This window comes from Jaculus jaculus, chromosome 3, assembly GCF_020740685.1.
Source record: "Jaculus jaculus isolate mJacJac1 chromosome 3, mJacJac1.mat.Y.cur, whole genome shotgun sequence".
NCBI lineage: Eukaryota > Metazoa > Chordata > Mammalia > Rodentia > Dipodidae > Jaculus > Jaculus jaculus.
In genome coordinates, this window is record NC_059104.1 from 68,760,764 (window position 1) to 68,777,626 (window position 16,863).

Here is a 16,863-nt window from a genome sequence, read left to right on the forward strand (position 1 = left end):
CAGATCCGATGGTACTTGAGGTTTCAGTGGCAGACAGGGACGCTGTTTGGAGCCTTTGGCAGGCCCCCATAGGTGAATCACAGCGGAGGCCCTTGGGATTTTGGAGCAAGGCCCTGCCATCATCTGCAGACAATTATTCTCCCTTTGAGAGACAGCTCTTGGCCTGCTATTGGGCCTTAGTGGAAACTGAACGTTTGACAATGGGCCATCAAGTTACTATGCGACCCGAGCTGCCCATTATGAGCTGGGTGTTGTCTGACCCACCAGGCCATAAAGTTGGATGTGCACAGCAGCAGTCCATCATCAAGTGGAAGTGGTATATATGTGATCGGGCTCGAGCAGGCCCTGAAGGTACGAGTAAGTTACATGAGGAAGTTGCCCAAATGCCTATGGTTGCTACTCCTGTTGCAATGCCTTCTGTCCCCAAGCATGCACCTATGGCATCATGGGGTGTGCCCTATGATCAACTGACTGAGGAGGAGAGATCTAGGGCATGGTTTACAGAAGGTTCAGCACGTTATGTCGGCACTGCCCAGAAGTGGACAGCTGCAGCATTACAGCTCCTTTCTGGGACAACTCTGAAGGACTGTGGTGAAGGGAAGTCTTCACAATGGGCAGAACTTCGGGCAGTGCATATGGTTGTGCATTTTGCTTGGAAGAAAAAATGGCCAGATGTGCGGTTATACACTGACTCATGGGCTGTGGCCAATGGTTTGGCTGGATGGTCTGGGACTTGGAAGGAGCACAGTTGGAAAATTGGTGAAAAGGACATTTGGGGAAGGTGTATGTGGATAGACCTCTCTGAATGGGCAAAGGATATAAGGATACTTGTGTCCCATGTCAGTGCTCATCAGAAGGTGACCTCACTGGAGGATGACTTTAATAATCAAGTAGACAAGCTGACCCGTTCTGTGGATAGTGGTCAACCTCCTTCCTCAGCCACCCCTGTCATTGCCCAATGGGCCCATGAACAAAGTGGCCATGGTGGCAGAGATGCAGGCTATGCATGGGCCCAACAACATGGACTTCCACTAACTAAGGCTGACCTGGCTACGGCTACTGCTGAGTGCCAAATTTGCCAACAGCAGAGGCCGACTCTGAGCCCCCGATATGGTAGTATTCCTCGGGGTGACCAGCCATCAACCTGGTGGCAGGTTGACTACATTGGACCTCTTCCATCATGGAAAGGGCAGCGTTTTGTCCTTACTGGAATAGACACTTATTCTGGGTATGCATTTGCCTTTCCTGCACGTAGCGCTTCTGCCAAAACTACCATCCGTGGGCTTACAGAATGCCTTATCCACTGTCATGGCATTCCACACAGCATTGCTTCCGACCAAGGAACTCACTTCACCGCCAAGGAAGTACGGCAGTGGGCTCATGATCATGGAATTCACTGGTCTTACCATGTGCCCCACCATCCTGAAGCAGCTGGCTTGATAGAACGGTGGAACGGCCTTTTGAAGAAACAGCTACAGCACCAACTGGGTGGCAACAGCTTGGAGGGCTGGGGGAGTGTCCTCCAGCAGGCTGTATATGCTCTGAATCAGCGTCCTATATATGGTACTGTTTCTCCTATAGCCCGGATTCATGGGTCCAGGAATCAACGGGTGGTAATGGGAATGGTCCCACTTGCCATCACCCCAAGTGACCCATTAGCTAGATTTTTGCTTCCTGTTCCCGCAACCTTACGCTCTGCTGGACTACAAGTCTTGGTCCCAGAGGGGGGAGTGCTTTTGCCAGGAGACACAAAGAACATTCTATTGAACTGGAAGCTAAGACTTCCCCTTGGTCACTTTGGGCTCCTAATGCCCTTGAGTGAACAGGCTGAGAAAGGAGTTACAGTGATTGCAGGGTGATTGATCCAGATTACCAGGGGGAAATTGGGCTGCTCCTCCACAATGGCGGTAAGGAAGAGTATGCCTGGAGTGCAGGAGATCCTTTAGGGCGTCTGTTAGTGTTACCATGTCCTGTTGTCAAAGTCAATGGACGACTGCAACAACCCAATAGAAGTAGTGTGATAAATGGCCCAGATCCTTCAGGAATGAAGGTATGGGTTACCCCTCCAGGTAAAGAACCAAGACCTGCTGAGGTGCTTGCTGAAGGTGGAGGGAATACAGAATGGGTAGTAGAAGAAGGCAGTTACAAATATCAGCTAAGGCCACGTGATCAGTTACAGAAACGAGGACTGTGATTGCAATGTTTCTGTCCTGCCTTGATAACAGAGTGTTATATCTACACCAATATTAAGATTGTATCATTAGCTAAACTGTTGAATTTATATTAGACCCATTGTATTAGAGACTAAGCTTGTTTTGGGGGGAAGATTTTGCGGTTCCGGTTGTACGTGTGATAGTTATGCAATGTTAGGCGGAATTATGAGCTTGTTACTGTTTTCATTTGGAAATTAAGTATGATGTAAGGAGACATGATTTGATGCCAAGTTGACAAGGGGTGGACTTGTGATAGTTAAGGTGTTGTCAACTTGATCTGTTTAGTAATCCACAGGGTGCTTCTAGGAAGGATCAACTAAAGGAGGAGGTCTTTCTCCCAGGGTGAGCCCTTCCCCCAGAGTGGGCGGTCCCGCTCAGAGAGGGACTTGATATAAGGAAGCTCTGGGTAGAAGAGTTCCCTTTTTTTTTCCCCTTCCTTCCTTCCACTTGGCTGCCGGAGCTGCTCCCTACCTTCTAGCGTGGATTGAAGACCAGTGCGGACTAAAGACCAACATCAACTGAAGACCCACGTGGATCGAAACCCAGCGGCTCCTCAGGAAGCCTCCAGGCTTTCTGGCTCCTCAGGAGGCCTCCAGGTTTTCCGGCACCATCTGCTGTGCCGGTCAGGACTGCTGAGGCATCTGGCCACGTGGACTGAGCAGCTACCAGGTTCGGTGATTCTCAGGCCTGCAACTGCTATTGGACTACTGTAAGCTAATCCAATAAATTCCCTTTATAAAATAATTCATTCTAGTAATTCTGTTCCTCCAGAGAACCCTGACTAATACAATAGTTTTGGAAGTCTTAGCCATAGCAATAAGGCAAGAGACACACATAAAAGGGATACAAATTGGAAAGGAAGAGATCAAGTTATCATTATTTGCAGATGACATGATTCTATATATAAAGGAGCCTAAAGACTCTACTCGCAAACTGTTAGAGCTGATCAAAGCCTACATCAATGTAGCAGGATACAAAATAAACACACAGAAATCAGTAGCCTTCATATATGCTAACAACAAACACACAGAGGATGAAATCAGAGAATCACTCCCATTCACAACTGCATCAAAGAAAATAAAGTACCTTGGAATAAACCTAAATAAGGAAGAAAATGATCTCTGCAATAAAAACTATAAACACTCAAGTGAGAAATTACAGAGATCACTAGGAAATGGAAAACATCCCTTGTTCCTGGATCGGAAGAATCAATATTGTGAAAGTGGCAATCTTACCAAAAGCAATCTACACATTTAATGCAATCCCCATCAAAATTCCAAAGGCATTCTTCAAGAAAATAGAAAAAATAATCCAAAAATTCATTTGGAATCACAAAAATCCTCGAATTTCTAAACTAATACTGAGCAACAAAAATGAGGCTGGTGGTATCACTATACCTAATTTTAACCTATACTACAGAGCCATAGTAACAAAAACAGCATGGTATGGCCACAAAAGCAGACATGTAGATCAATGGAACAGAAAAGAGGAACCAGATGCAAGTCCAAGTAGCCATAGCCATCTTATATTTGATAGAAAATGTTAAAAATACCCATTCGAGAAAAGAGAGCCTCATCAATAAATGGTGCTGGGAAAACTGGATATTTATCTCTAGAAAGATGAAAATAGATTCTTCTCTCTCTCCATGCACAAGAATTAAGTCTAAATAGATTAAAGACCTTAACATCAGACCTGAAGCTCTGAAATTGCTAGAGGAAAAAGTAGGGAAAACCCTACAACATATTGGTCTTGTCAAAGATTTTCTGAATACAACCTCAGTTGCTCAGGCAATAAAACAACAGATTAACCACTGGAATCTCATGAAATTACAAATATTTTGTACTCCAAAGACACTGAATAAAGCAAAGGGGCAAGCTACAGAATAGGAAAAAATCTTTGCTAGCTATACATCTGTTAGAGGATTAATGTCTAGGATATACAAAGAACTCAAAAAGTTAAATAACAAGAAATCAAACAAGCCAATTAGAAAATGGGCTATGGAACTAAAGAGAGAGTTCTCAAAAGAAGAAATACAAATGGCGTAAACATCTAAAAAAAATATTCTACATCCCTAGTCATCAGGGAAATGCAGATTAAAACTACATTAAGATTCCATCTCACTCCTATAAGATTGGCTACCATCATGAAAACAAATGATCATAAATGCTGGTGAGGATGTGGAAAAAGAGAAACCCTTCTACACTGCTGGTGGGAATGCAATCTGGTCCAGCCATTGTGGAAATCAGTGTGGAGGTTCCTAAGGCAGTGAAAAATTGATCTACCATATGCCCCAGCTATAGGACTCCTAGGCATATATCCTAAGGACTCATCTCATTTCCTTAGAAGTACATGCTCAACCATGTTTATTGCTGCTCAATTCACAATAGCTGGGAAATGGATCGAGCCTAGATTTTCCTCAACTGATGAATGAACAATGAAGATATGGCACATTTATACAATGGAGTTCTCAGCGGTAATGAAAGATGAAGTTATGAAATTTTCAGGAAAATGGATGGATGTGGAAAGCATTATAATAAGTGAGGTAACCCAGGCCCAGAAAGCCAAGGTTGAATGTTCTCACTCGTAAGTGGATCCTAGCTACAGATGACTGGGCTTCTATGTGAGAAGGAAAAAACTCAGTAGCAGAGGCCAGTAAGCTAGAAAAGAGATACAAAGGGAAGAGAAAGGAAGGGAGGGGATACTTAATAGGATAGTATTGTATATATGTAAGTAGAAGAATAGATAAATGGGGGTGAAAAGGCCCCAAATGAGGTCAGAGGAAGAGATTGAGGAAAGGAAAGGTGGAGGGACAGCTAATCAAAATCTCAGAGGATATAAATAAGACATGTAATCCTACTTTTTTGGACAATGGAACACTCAGGAGCTGTAGACTGTTCCTAGAAAATTTTCAGTGCCAGGGATGGGATATCTTCCAGTGAGATGTTGGTCAGGGAGATCCCTGATGCCCCCAAAACATTATAGGCCATTGGTGAGGCCCTTGGTTTCCCACCAGGAATAGATGGTAAGACCCTATTGCTGAAGACTCCATATACTTGGGCTCCAAGGCCACTGAGATATCTTGCTAGAACTGAGCTGATAACCTCCTCCATGTAGACCAGCTGACAGAAAGCTGGAAGAAGCCATTTTTGCATGCAGTTCAATGGGAGAAAAAGAAATCAGCTGTGAAGATACTCATCAGTGGACACTGCAAGCCTAATAATTGGCAAGCCATGATAAATGAGCCAGCAGGTACAACAGTGGCACCCAACTGCCCTCTAATTAGACTGGAGGTCTGCTCCATGGGAAGGGAATACATCCATGATAATGAAAACTTAGAACAGATATAGTCATAAGCCTTAGGGATGTAACATCTGCTGTTGTCTGGCCAAATGTATATACTATGCTTATCAAACTGCCCAGTAAGCACTTCTATTAATGTTCACACCCTTATATTAATGCTACTCTCACTTTTGGTTGAGAATCTTCTCTTTCAGATGGCAGTGACCTTGTGATGACTAAGAACATATCATGGTGATGGAAAGAAATGACTGCAGTGCTCAGTACTGCAATATCTGTATTACACCTCCCAAGGCTCAGGGTCTAATGTGAAAGAGGTGGCAGAAAGAATGTAAGAGCCAAAGGAAAGGCAGAACTCCATACAACATGCTCCCTCCAGACACAAAATGGCCTGGATATCCATAGCCTCACAGTGCCTGATACTATCTGCATAAGACCATCATAAAAAGAGGAAAAGATCAAGAGATCAAAAGTAAAATAGAGACTGATTGAGATGGGAAGGGGGTATGATGGAGAGCGGTGTTTCAAAGGGGTAAGTGGGGGGAGGGAGGGTATAACCATGGGGTATTTTTTATAATCATGGAATTTGTTAATAAAAAAATTTTTTAAAATAAACAGCTATTTTTCACCTAAAAAAAGAAATAACATGAAAAATCAAATGCAAGTAAAGCCAGTAAGTTCAACTAGTCCTGCAATGAACATCTCTAATCAAAACAAAGAAGAGACATTAGGATCAGAATACCAAAATGAAGCTATTAGCAATGCATCCCTGACCAAGCTACTGGTAGAACTTACAGAAAAGCAACAACAGACCAATAATTGTGTGGATGCTGCCATTGCTAAACTAGACCTAATTGATAAGAAAATTAAAGGAGTTCAAAGACAGTTAAGACATATGAAGGAGTGTTAAAAAAAAAAAAAAGAGGATCTCAAAAATCAGCTGGTGATGCTTAATGAAGACAAAAGAAATACAAGGATGAATTCCAAGTAGCATCAAGAAAGTGACAAAATGATGTGAAAGGGGAGCTTGATAGAGGGATGGAAACTATACATAGAAAAGCAGTAGAAAATGCAAACCTAATTGAACAAGTCCAAAACTCTTTAGAAGCTCTCAAGAATAGGCTCAGCTATGTGGAGGATAGAAATTCTGATCAGGAAGACAAGACAGATGAAATAGTTCAAGTGTTCAAAAGTTTCCATAAGTTACAAAATTTTCTGTGAACAGAACATGAGGGAATTGTGGGGTACCTTAAACGTCCTAACACCTGGATCATGAAAATACCAGAAAGGGAAGAAATGAAGACCAAAGGCAAGATAAAAGAAGCTAACAGAACTCCAAACAGAATGAACCAAAGGAGAAACTCTGCAAGACATATTGTCATTAAGACTAAACAATGACACCAAAGAGAAAATCCTAAAAGCAGCTAAGGAAAAAACAGCGCATCATTTTTAAAGGCAGCCCCACCAGAATTACTTCAGACTGCTCAATAGAAACCCTGAAAGCCAGAAGGGCCTAGAATGGAACACTGCAAAGTCTAAGAACCTATGGCTTTCAACCCAAACTACTTCACCCAGCAAAAGTATCCCTCATAATGGATGGTGAAAGAAAAACATTTCATGACAAAACTCAGCTTTACAATCACATAACACAAAACCAAACCTACAGAGAGTATTTCAGAAAATTCTCCACACAGAAGAATCAAATAATCAACCTCAAATGCCTATAAGAAGCAGATCAAAATAATCAAACTCAGAGAAAGCACAAAATACTTCAAAGTTCATGAAAACAGCAAACCACATAGACCAACACAATATGGCAGGGATCAAATCAAACTTGACAGTTATTACCCTAAATATTAATGGCCTTAATTCACCCATCAAGAGACACAAGCTAACAGGATGGATCAGAAAAATAGACTCCTCAATGTGTTGTCTTCAAGAAACCCATCTCACCACTAAAGACAGACCCTCAGGGTGAAAGGGTGGAAAACAGTATTCCAAGAAAATGGGAATAAGAAACAAGCAGGTGTAGCCATATTAACATCAGATAAAATAGACTACAAACAAAAAATAAACAAAAATATGTGGAAGTCCACTTCATACTTATCAAGGGAAACATCCATTAAGAGGATATCACAATCACAAATATTTATGCACCAAACACAGGGGTACCACAGTTTATAAAACAAAACCTATTGGTTCTTAGAAAAAAAGAAAGATTGACAAATCCCTGGCCAACTTGATCAAGCAAAAAAGAGAGAGAGAGATGCTTCAAGTTAACAAAATTCAAGATGAAAAAGGACGGATCACAACAGACATAAAGGAAATTGGGAGAATCATCAGGACCTATTTCAAAAATCTCTACTCAACAAAACTGGATAATGTGGAAGAGATGGATAAAATCTTGGATTCATACCATCTATCAAAACTAAACTCAGAGGAGATTAATCTCTGGAACAAACCTATCACAGTCATTGAGATTGAAAAGTAATAAAAACAAAACCTCCCCAAAAAGAAGAGTCAAGGATCAGATTGCTTCTCAGCTGAATTCTATCAAACCTTCATTGAAGAACTCAAACCAATCTTTCTCAAACTGTGCCACACAATTGCAGAACAGGAAATGGCCCGTCCCGCGGGACCTAGTTATTCATGGGGGTGAGGAGGACCCTAACCTGAAATAAGATGGGCGAGAGAGAGGAAGAGACTCAAGCAAATGTACACTTGTCAAGAGTCCAATTTTATTGAGCCGGAGAGGTCTTTTAAAGGGTTAGGGTTAGGATTTTCGGGGGGGGGGGGGCTGGAGGAGGCAGGTGGTGGAAAGTTACAGAATCTTCTTGGCCTTTTGCCTAGGATAGTTTGCGGTTATTCCAAAAATTCACGGTACAGTTCTCATGTCTCTGCAGTTGCCAGGCAGGGTGTTAATTAGTTAGGTGTGGCGGAGTGGGGGGATGGAATCAGTTAGGTGTGGCAGGGTGGGGGGATGAGGAAAGGTCAGAAGTTGCTCAGGGCAGAAGTTGCTCAGGACAGAGGTTATCTCAGGGCAAAGGTCTGTTCAGGGCTCATCTCCTCGTCTCCAACAAGGAAAAACTCCCCAACTCCTTCTATGAAGCTACTATTACCCTAATTCCAAAACCAGGCAGAGATGCCACAAGAAAAGAAAACTACAGGCCTATTTCCCTGATGAACTTGGATGCAATGCTCCTGAAAAAAAATCCTTGCAAATCGATTCCAACAACATATCAAAAGTATTAACCATCTTCATAAAGCGGGATTCATCCCAGGAATGAAGGGGTGGTTCAACATACAGAAATATGTCAATGTAATACACCACATAAATTAGGTTAAATACAAAAAACACATGAACATTTCGATAGATGCAGAAAAGGCCTTTGACAAAGTACAACATCCCTTCATAATCAAAACATTGGAGAGAACTGGTATGGTTGGCTCATACCTAAACATAATAAAGACAATATACAAAGCTTTGAAGGCCCAAATAATACTTAATGGAGAGAGACTTGATGAATTCCCATTGAGATCAGGAACAAGACAGGGTTGTCCACTCTCACCTCTGCTGTTAAATATAGTACTGGAAGTCCTAGCTCAAGCAATAAGACATGAAAGGGAAATAAAAGGGATGCAATTTGTAAAGGGAGAAGAGGAAGAAGTTCAGTTAGCTCTATTCACGGACAACATGATTATATACATAAGAGATCCGAGAGACTGCATCCCAAAATTTTTGAAGGTCATTAACTCCTATAGCAAAGTAGCAGGATACAAAATCAATGCATAAAAATCAGTAGCCTTTCTATATGCACATGACAGAGATTCAGAGAAAGAAATAAGGGACATGGTTCAAATTTCAGAGCAAGCAAAAATAAAAATAATAAATAAAATCTCTTGGAATAATGTTAACCAAGGAAGTAAAAGATCTATACAATGAAAACATAAAAACACTCAAAAAAGAAATTGAGGAGGACATGAGAAAATTGAAAGACCTCCCATGTTCCTGGATAGGCAGAATTAAAATTATGAAGATGGCAATCCTACCAAAGGCAACATACAGATGTACTGCAATTCCAATTAAAATCCCTACAGTGTTCTTCACAGAGATAGAAAAAAAAAAATCTCAAAGTTCATATGGAAAGGCAGGAGGCCTCGCATATCCAAGCATATCCTCAGCAAAAGAAATACCTCTGGAGGCATCACCATACCTGATCTAAAGCTATATTACAAAGCCACAGTTATAAAAACAGCATGGTACTGACATAAAAACAGGAGTATATACCAATGGAATAGACGTGAGGACCCAGATTTTGGCTCAAGCAACTATACCTTATTGATATTTGACAAAGGCCCTAACAATATAAGCTGGAGAAAAGACAGCATCTTCAACAAATGGGGATGGACAAATTGGATAACCATATGCAGGAAACTGAAACTTGATAGACACATTTCACCACCATGCAGTATACTCAAGTCCAAATGGATCAAAGACCTCAATATAAGACCAGAAACAGCTGGGCGTGGTGGTGCACGCCTTTAATCCCAGCTCTTGGGAGACAGAGGTAAGAGGATTGCCATGAGTTCAAGGCTACCCTGAGATGACAGAGTTAATTCCAGGTCAGCCTGGACCAGAATGAGACCCTATCTTGAAAAAAAAAAAAAAAAAAAAAAGACCAGAAACTCGATTAGTAGTGGAAGAAAATTTAGGAAGTACCTTCCATGACATAGGAATGGAAAAACACTTCCTGAACAAAACACCAGTAGCTCACAATCTTAAACAGTCACTCAACCAATGGGATCACATGAAGCTGCAGAGTTTCTTTACAGACAAGCATAAAATAAGCAAAGCCAATAGATTACCCACAGAATGGGAGAAAATATTTGTATATTATCCAACTGACAGAGGCTTAATCTCTAGAATCTACACAGAACTCAAAAATCTAAACAATAAAAAGTCAAACACCCCACTCACAAAACAGGGCAAAGAGCTAAACAGGCAGTTCACAGAGGAAGAAATACAAATGGCAAACACACACTTAAGAAAATGTTCATCATCCCTAATCATCAGGGAAATGCAAATTAAAACAGCTATGAGAATCCACCTTACCCAAATAAGGATAGCAAACATCAAAAAATCAAATGAAAATAAATGTTGGCAAGGATGTGGAGGAGGAACACTTTGGAAAGCAATATGAAGACTTTTGAAAAAGCTGACTATGGAGGTACCAACAGACCCAGTTATTCCCTTAATGGGCCTCTACCCTAAAACCTTCAAACCCTAGGCCAGAGAGGTTTGCTCAACCATGATTATAGCAGCTCAATTCATAATAGTTAAGACCTGAAATCAACCCACATGTCCATTACTAGAAGAATGGATAACTAAGATGTGGTATATCTACACAATGGAATTCTATACAGCAGTAAAAAAAAATGACACAATGAAATTTGAGGAAAAATGGTTGAACTTGGAACATATCATTCTCAGTGAATTTACCCAATTACAGAAAAAAAAAAAAATCGCCACATAGTCTCACTCATCTACAGCACCTAACCTGAATCTACCCAAGATGCCTTGCATACCCAGCAAGCATCTTGTGGACTGGACAATAGGATGGGTGAGGAGAGAGTGGAGAGAAATGAAGGGGTGGGAAACACAAATCTAGGCTCAAATAAAAATGCTACCATAAAATTCTACTCCCTAAAAAGCAGACCAAATGGCTCTACCTTCACTAGGCCTTTAGAGGGAACACCTGAGCCACAAGACACTGGAGAGGGTATGATGAAGACCAACCTTAATCTTCTACAGTTTCCTGCCCTCCCTCTCCCCCCTTCTCTCTCTCTCTCTCTCTCTCTCTCTCTCTCTCTCTCTTCTCTAATTCTAATTCTTGCATATTAGTTATCATTTTCTTCCTTTTCTTAGTGGGCATTGACCTGTAACTCCCAGTACCAGCATGTGGCTATCATCCACAATGAGCTTTTGATCAGAGAGACCTACAAGGTTTCCTAAAAGAAAGACAGATTTCTGTCAGAGTACTTGATGACTCACCAAAGGTTAGTGGTAAGACCCTACTGCTGAAGACACTGTATGTGGTCCACACGTAAAATGGAATGGCATAGATGGAAGCTAGAAGAGAGTCAGTCCCCAGACAGTTAGCACATCTAGTGCCAGAAGGTGCTTCATGGGCAACTGGGGTAAAATGACCAATATCTGTTCAAGCATTTCACCTACTTAGCAGCAAATAACCTGTTGTGATGCCCACACAAGTGCAATAGTGGCACACAGCCATGGCGGGGAACTGACTGCATTTGATTTGGTTAACTGATCCCCTCAGTGTTATGAGACCCATAGCTGGAGCTAGGAAACAAGTCAGAAACATATCCAAACATAAGTCCACTCTCCATTATCATGCTACCAGCAATCGTGGGCTACAAGAGGCCCTACACCTATTAAATTCTCTATAAAAAAATTAAGGGTTATCTAATTTGTCCTGGTGATAACATACTGTCCATTGGAGAATCTGTTTCTCTTTTTCAGATAGATGTAGATCCTAAGGAGAGAGCCACCCCATCATACCTCAAAAGGACGCTGGCTGAAACTAAGAAAAATTGGCCAAACAAGCAAGGGTGCTGTTTTCCTGGTGAATCAGATACCAGCACAAGGGTGAAGGAGATCAACACAGAGATAAATCAACTCCTACCAAATAAGAGATCCAGAGACTCAGAGTCCCCAACACCTCATCACTGAAGCAGAACAAAAATGAACCCAACATGGCTCAGGGAAATTTTGTGGAAGAGGGGATGGAAAGTATGTCAGAGCCAAATGTTGGGTCATGATATGCACAGACACTTATCCTACCCATAACTGAGGGCTAACACCACAATGCATGACCCATATGCCTCAACAAGGTGGGGCCAAGGGGAGGAGGTAAGTCACAGATGAGCCTAATAATGGTACCAAACTGCTTGTATTTGCTGAATACAAAACTAATTTATAAAAAAATTTTTAAAAGCCATAGTAATAAAAAAACAGCATGGTACTGGCGTAAAAACAGGAAGGTGGACCAATGGAATAGAGTTGAGGACCTGGACTTTGGGACAATCAACTACAGCTACTTGATATTTGACAAAGGCCTTCATAATATAGGGTGGAAAAACGACAGCATGTTCAACAAATTGGATAACCATATGCAGGAAATTGAAACTTGTTCCACACATTTCTCCATGCACAACACGCAAGTCCAATGGATCAAAGACCTCAATATAAGACCAGAAATTCCGCTACTACTGGAAGAAAATATAGGAGGAACTTTCCAAGATATAGGAATGGAAAAAGACCTCCTGACAAAACCACAGTAACACAGGATTGAAATAGTCACTCAACCAATGGGATCACATGAAGCTGAAGAGTTTCTACACAGACAAGCATACAATTAGCAAAGCCAATAGATTACCTACAGAATGGGAGAAAATATTTGCTGAATATCCATCTGGCAGAGGTCTAATCTCCAGAATCTACAAAGAACTCAAATGCCTAAACAATAAAAGTCAAACAACCCACTCACAAAATGGGGCGAAAAGCTAGACAAGCAGTTCACAGAGGAAGAAATACAAATGGCAAACACACATTTAAGAAAATGTTCATCATCCCTAATCATAAGGGAAATGCAAATTAAAACAACTATGAGATTCCAACTTACCCCAGAAGATAGCAAACATCAAAAACTCAAATGAAAATAAATGCTGGCAAGGATGTAGAGAAATGGGAACCCTCATCCACTGTTGGTGGGAATGTCAGATGGTACAACCACTTTGGAAAGCAACATGGAGACTCCTAAAAACGCTGACTATAGAGTTCCCAACAGACCCAGTTATTCCCTTACTGGGCATGTGCCCTAAAACCTTCAAGCATCAGTCCAGAGAGATTTGCTCAGCCATGTTTATAGCAGCTCAATTTATAATTGCCAGGGTCCAGCCCTGACTTGAAGGGGGGTCCCTGAAGAGAGGTGTGAAAGGGAGTGATGAAATAAGGACTCAAAGTCAAGTTTGGTGCAAGCTGACAGGCTAATGCTGAAGGCAGCTGAGTTTTTCCGTCTTTCTCTCTCTTTTTTCTTTCTTTCTTTTTTCTCTGCCACAGATCTTAGCCTCAGTCTTTTATTTTCTGATCACATCATGCAAGAACAAACTTCAAGAAAGGTAAAATTTCACAGAATTCATAGAAACTTTTTGTTATTCCTTATCATCAAACAATCCCATAATAATTCACCTCAAGTAAAGTCATCAGGCCCCTGTAATGATTAACTGTTTTCACATTTCCCCCATGTATGTGTGGTCAAGCACTTGTGATTTCTTGGACTTCTACTTTCAATTACTCTATTAAAGGTGAGAGGTAAAACAACCACAAATGGGGCTTCCCATCATTAATCACTGATCCAGTAGATCCATTTATCCTTTAATTATTTATTTTGAAGTTTCCTTTTCACATCCCTCCAATACTTAGACTTTGGTCCCCCCAATTGAACTATTTCTGACTTCGGTTGTTTTCCTGTAAGGATGCCTGGTAAAGAGTCAATTGCAATTGCCACCACTTAAAAAATTAGTCATATAACAATTTTTACATTGTTCCAGGAGGTTCATTCTTTCCTCGTAAGGGTACCATACTCCATGCCTGACTTTCTTTAAGGCCTTTAAGGAAAACAATTATCTTTGACCCATTTTCTTGTTTTTCCAATTCTATGCCAGAGCCTCTTTCAGATACATTGACCAACACCAATTTTTACTGGAAAAGTAAACTTGGAGATTGGGACACGAAGTGAAAGACAGAGAAAGACAAACATTAACCACATATTTCTGTAGCGTAGAGAGCCAAAGACTTTTCTATAGAGGGGCCACATTGGACTTCAAGGAAGAGACAGTTAGGCTGGAACTGTGTCAAGTACTTCTTCAGTGCTTGATTCCTCAGGATCCTGAAATGGCATGCTTGCCGTCTCCAGCACATAATAGCTAAGAACTGAAATCAATCCAGATGTCCATCACTAGAAGAATAGATAACTAAGATGTGGTATATCTACACAGTGGAATTCTACACAGCAGTTAAGAAAAAAAATGGCACAATGAAATTTGAAGAAAAATGGTTGAACCTGGAACAGATCATTCTCAGTGAACTTACCCAATTACAGAAAGATAATCACACATTGTCCCACTCATCTACAGAATATCTAACGGAATCTGTCCAATATGCTGACACAAGGGTCTCGAGGACTATACAATAGGGGTGGTGGGGAGGGAGGGAGGGGAGGCCAAGGGAGGGGGTTGGGAACATAAGACTAGACACAAATGGTGTGGTACTGAAGGAACCCCAACATGGGGACCCCACACTCTGCCCGGATATGGCGACACCCCAAATCACTCACGAGAAGCAGTCTTGATGCAAACTGCAAGAGGATTTTATCCCAAGCACGCTGGGGCCCACAGTCATACACCGCGCAGGGGTAGAGGACTGCAGAGCCCCAAATGCAGGAATGGGACAGTTTTTATAGGGTTTCTAACAAAGCCTGTACATTAGACCAATCATTTTTTTAAACATCAGGAGCCCGTGGGGTGTGAGCCAGTCAGTTTGTGCCACTCCATAGTTTCTAAGCCAATTAGTTTAATTTGTTCAAGCCCCTCGTGGACCAATCAGTCTCCTATGACCTTGGTGGTCAGCATTAGTGCAGGTCCTTGGGTGGGGGTAGCAGAGTGTGGTATCAGTCTCCTATGACCTTGGTGGTCTGAGGCAGGCTGCTACGGCTTATGGTGCGGGCTACTAAGGCTTACAGTGTGGGCTATTAAAGCTATGGTGCAGGCTATTTACAGAAACCAAATAAGTGGTTCACTTCATTACTCATTTCCCATCCTTGAGGGCTATCTCATGCCCTTTTTACCTAGTTTTATATTGGGAGCAGGCTCTGATATAATGAGAAGAGGGATTCTTTACTTGCTTCCAACAGAGAGTAAAGCCTGGAGTTTGAGGTATGCAGGGGCCCGCTTAAGCACCCTTTGGAGCGTGATAGTATTTCTGGGCTTCTGAATTCTTGGGCCTTTCAGTACCATTAAATACTACATCCTAAACAGCAGAGCAAGTGGTTGAATCTTCACCAGGCCCTTAAAATGATCACCTAAGTCACAAGGCACTGGAGAGGGTACAATGTAGACTGACCTTAATCTTCTACAGCTTCCTTCTCCCTCTCTCTCTCTCTCTCTCTTCTCTGTAATTCTTTTATATTAGTCATCTTTTTCTTCCTCCTCTTAGTGGGCACTGATCTGTAACTCCCAGTACCAGCAGGTGGCTATCATTCGCAGTGAGGTTTTCTTTTCTTTTTTAAAATTTTGTTCATTTTTATTTATTTATTTGAGAATGGCAGACAGAGAGACAGAGAGAGAGAGAATGGGCATGCCAGACACATGTGCCCCCTTGTGCATCTGGCTAACATGGGTCCTGGGGAATCAAGCCTCAAACTGAGGTCTTTAGGCTTACAGGCAAATGCTGAACGACTAAGCCATCTCTCCAGCCACACAGTGAGCTTTTGATCAGAGAGACCTACAAAGTTTCCTAAAAATGTGACAGATTTCTGTCAGAGTACTTGACGACCCACCAAAGGTTAGTGGTAAGGCACTGCTGCTGAAGACACCATATGCAGCTGACATGTCACATGGAGTGACATGGCTGGAAGAGAGTCAATCCCCAGACAATCAGTATGTCTAGTGCCAGAAGGTGCTTCATGGGTGACTGAGGGAAAATGACCAATATCTGTCCATGCAACCCATGGTCTAACCTACTTCACAGCAAATAACCTGTTGTGATGCTCATACAAGTGCAATAGTGGTGCACAGCTATGGTGTGAAACCAACTGCTCTTGATTTGGCTAACTGATCTGCTCAATGGAATGGGACCCATAGCTGCTGGAGCTAGGGAACATGTTAGAACCATATCCAAACATGAGCCCGCTCTCCATTATGAAGCTACTACCAATCATGGACTACAAGAGAGCCTACACCTATTAAATTCTCTATTGAAAAAATAATAATAAGGGTTATCCCATTTGTCTGGTGCTAACTTTACTCTCCATTGGAGAATCTGCTTCTCTTTTTCAGATAGACACAGATCCAAAGGATAGAACCACCCCATCATACCTCAAAAGGGTCCCAGCTGAAACTAAGAATAATTGGCAAAACAAGCAAGGGTGCTGTTTTCTTGGTGAACCTTGTACCAGCACAAGTGTGAAGGAGATCGACACAGAGAACAATCAACTCCTACAATATCAGATATCCAGAGACACAGAGGTTTCCAACACCTCATCACTGAAGCAGA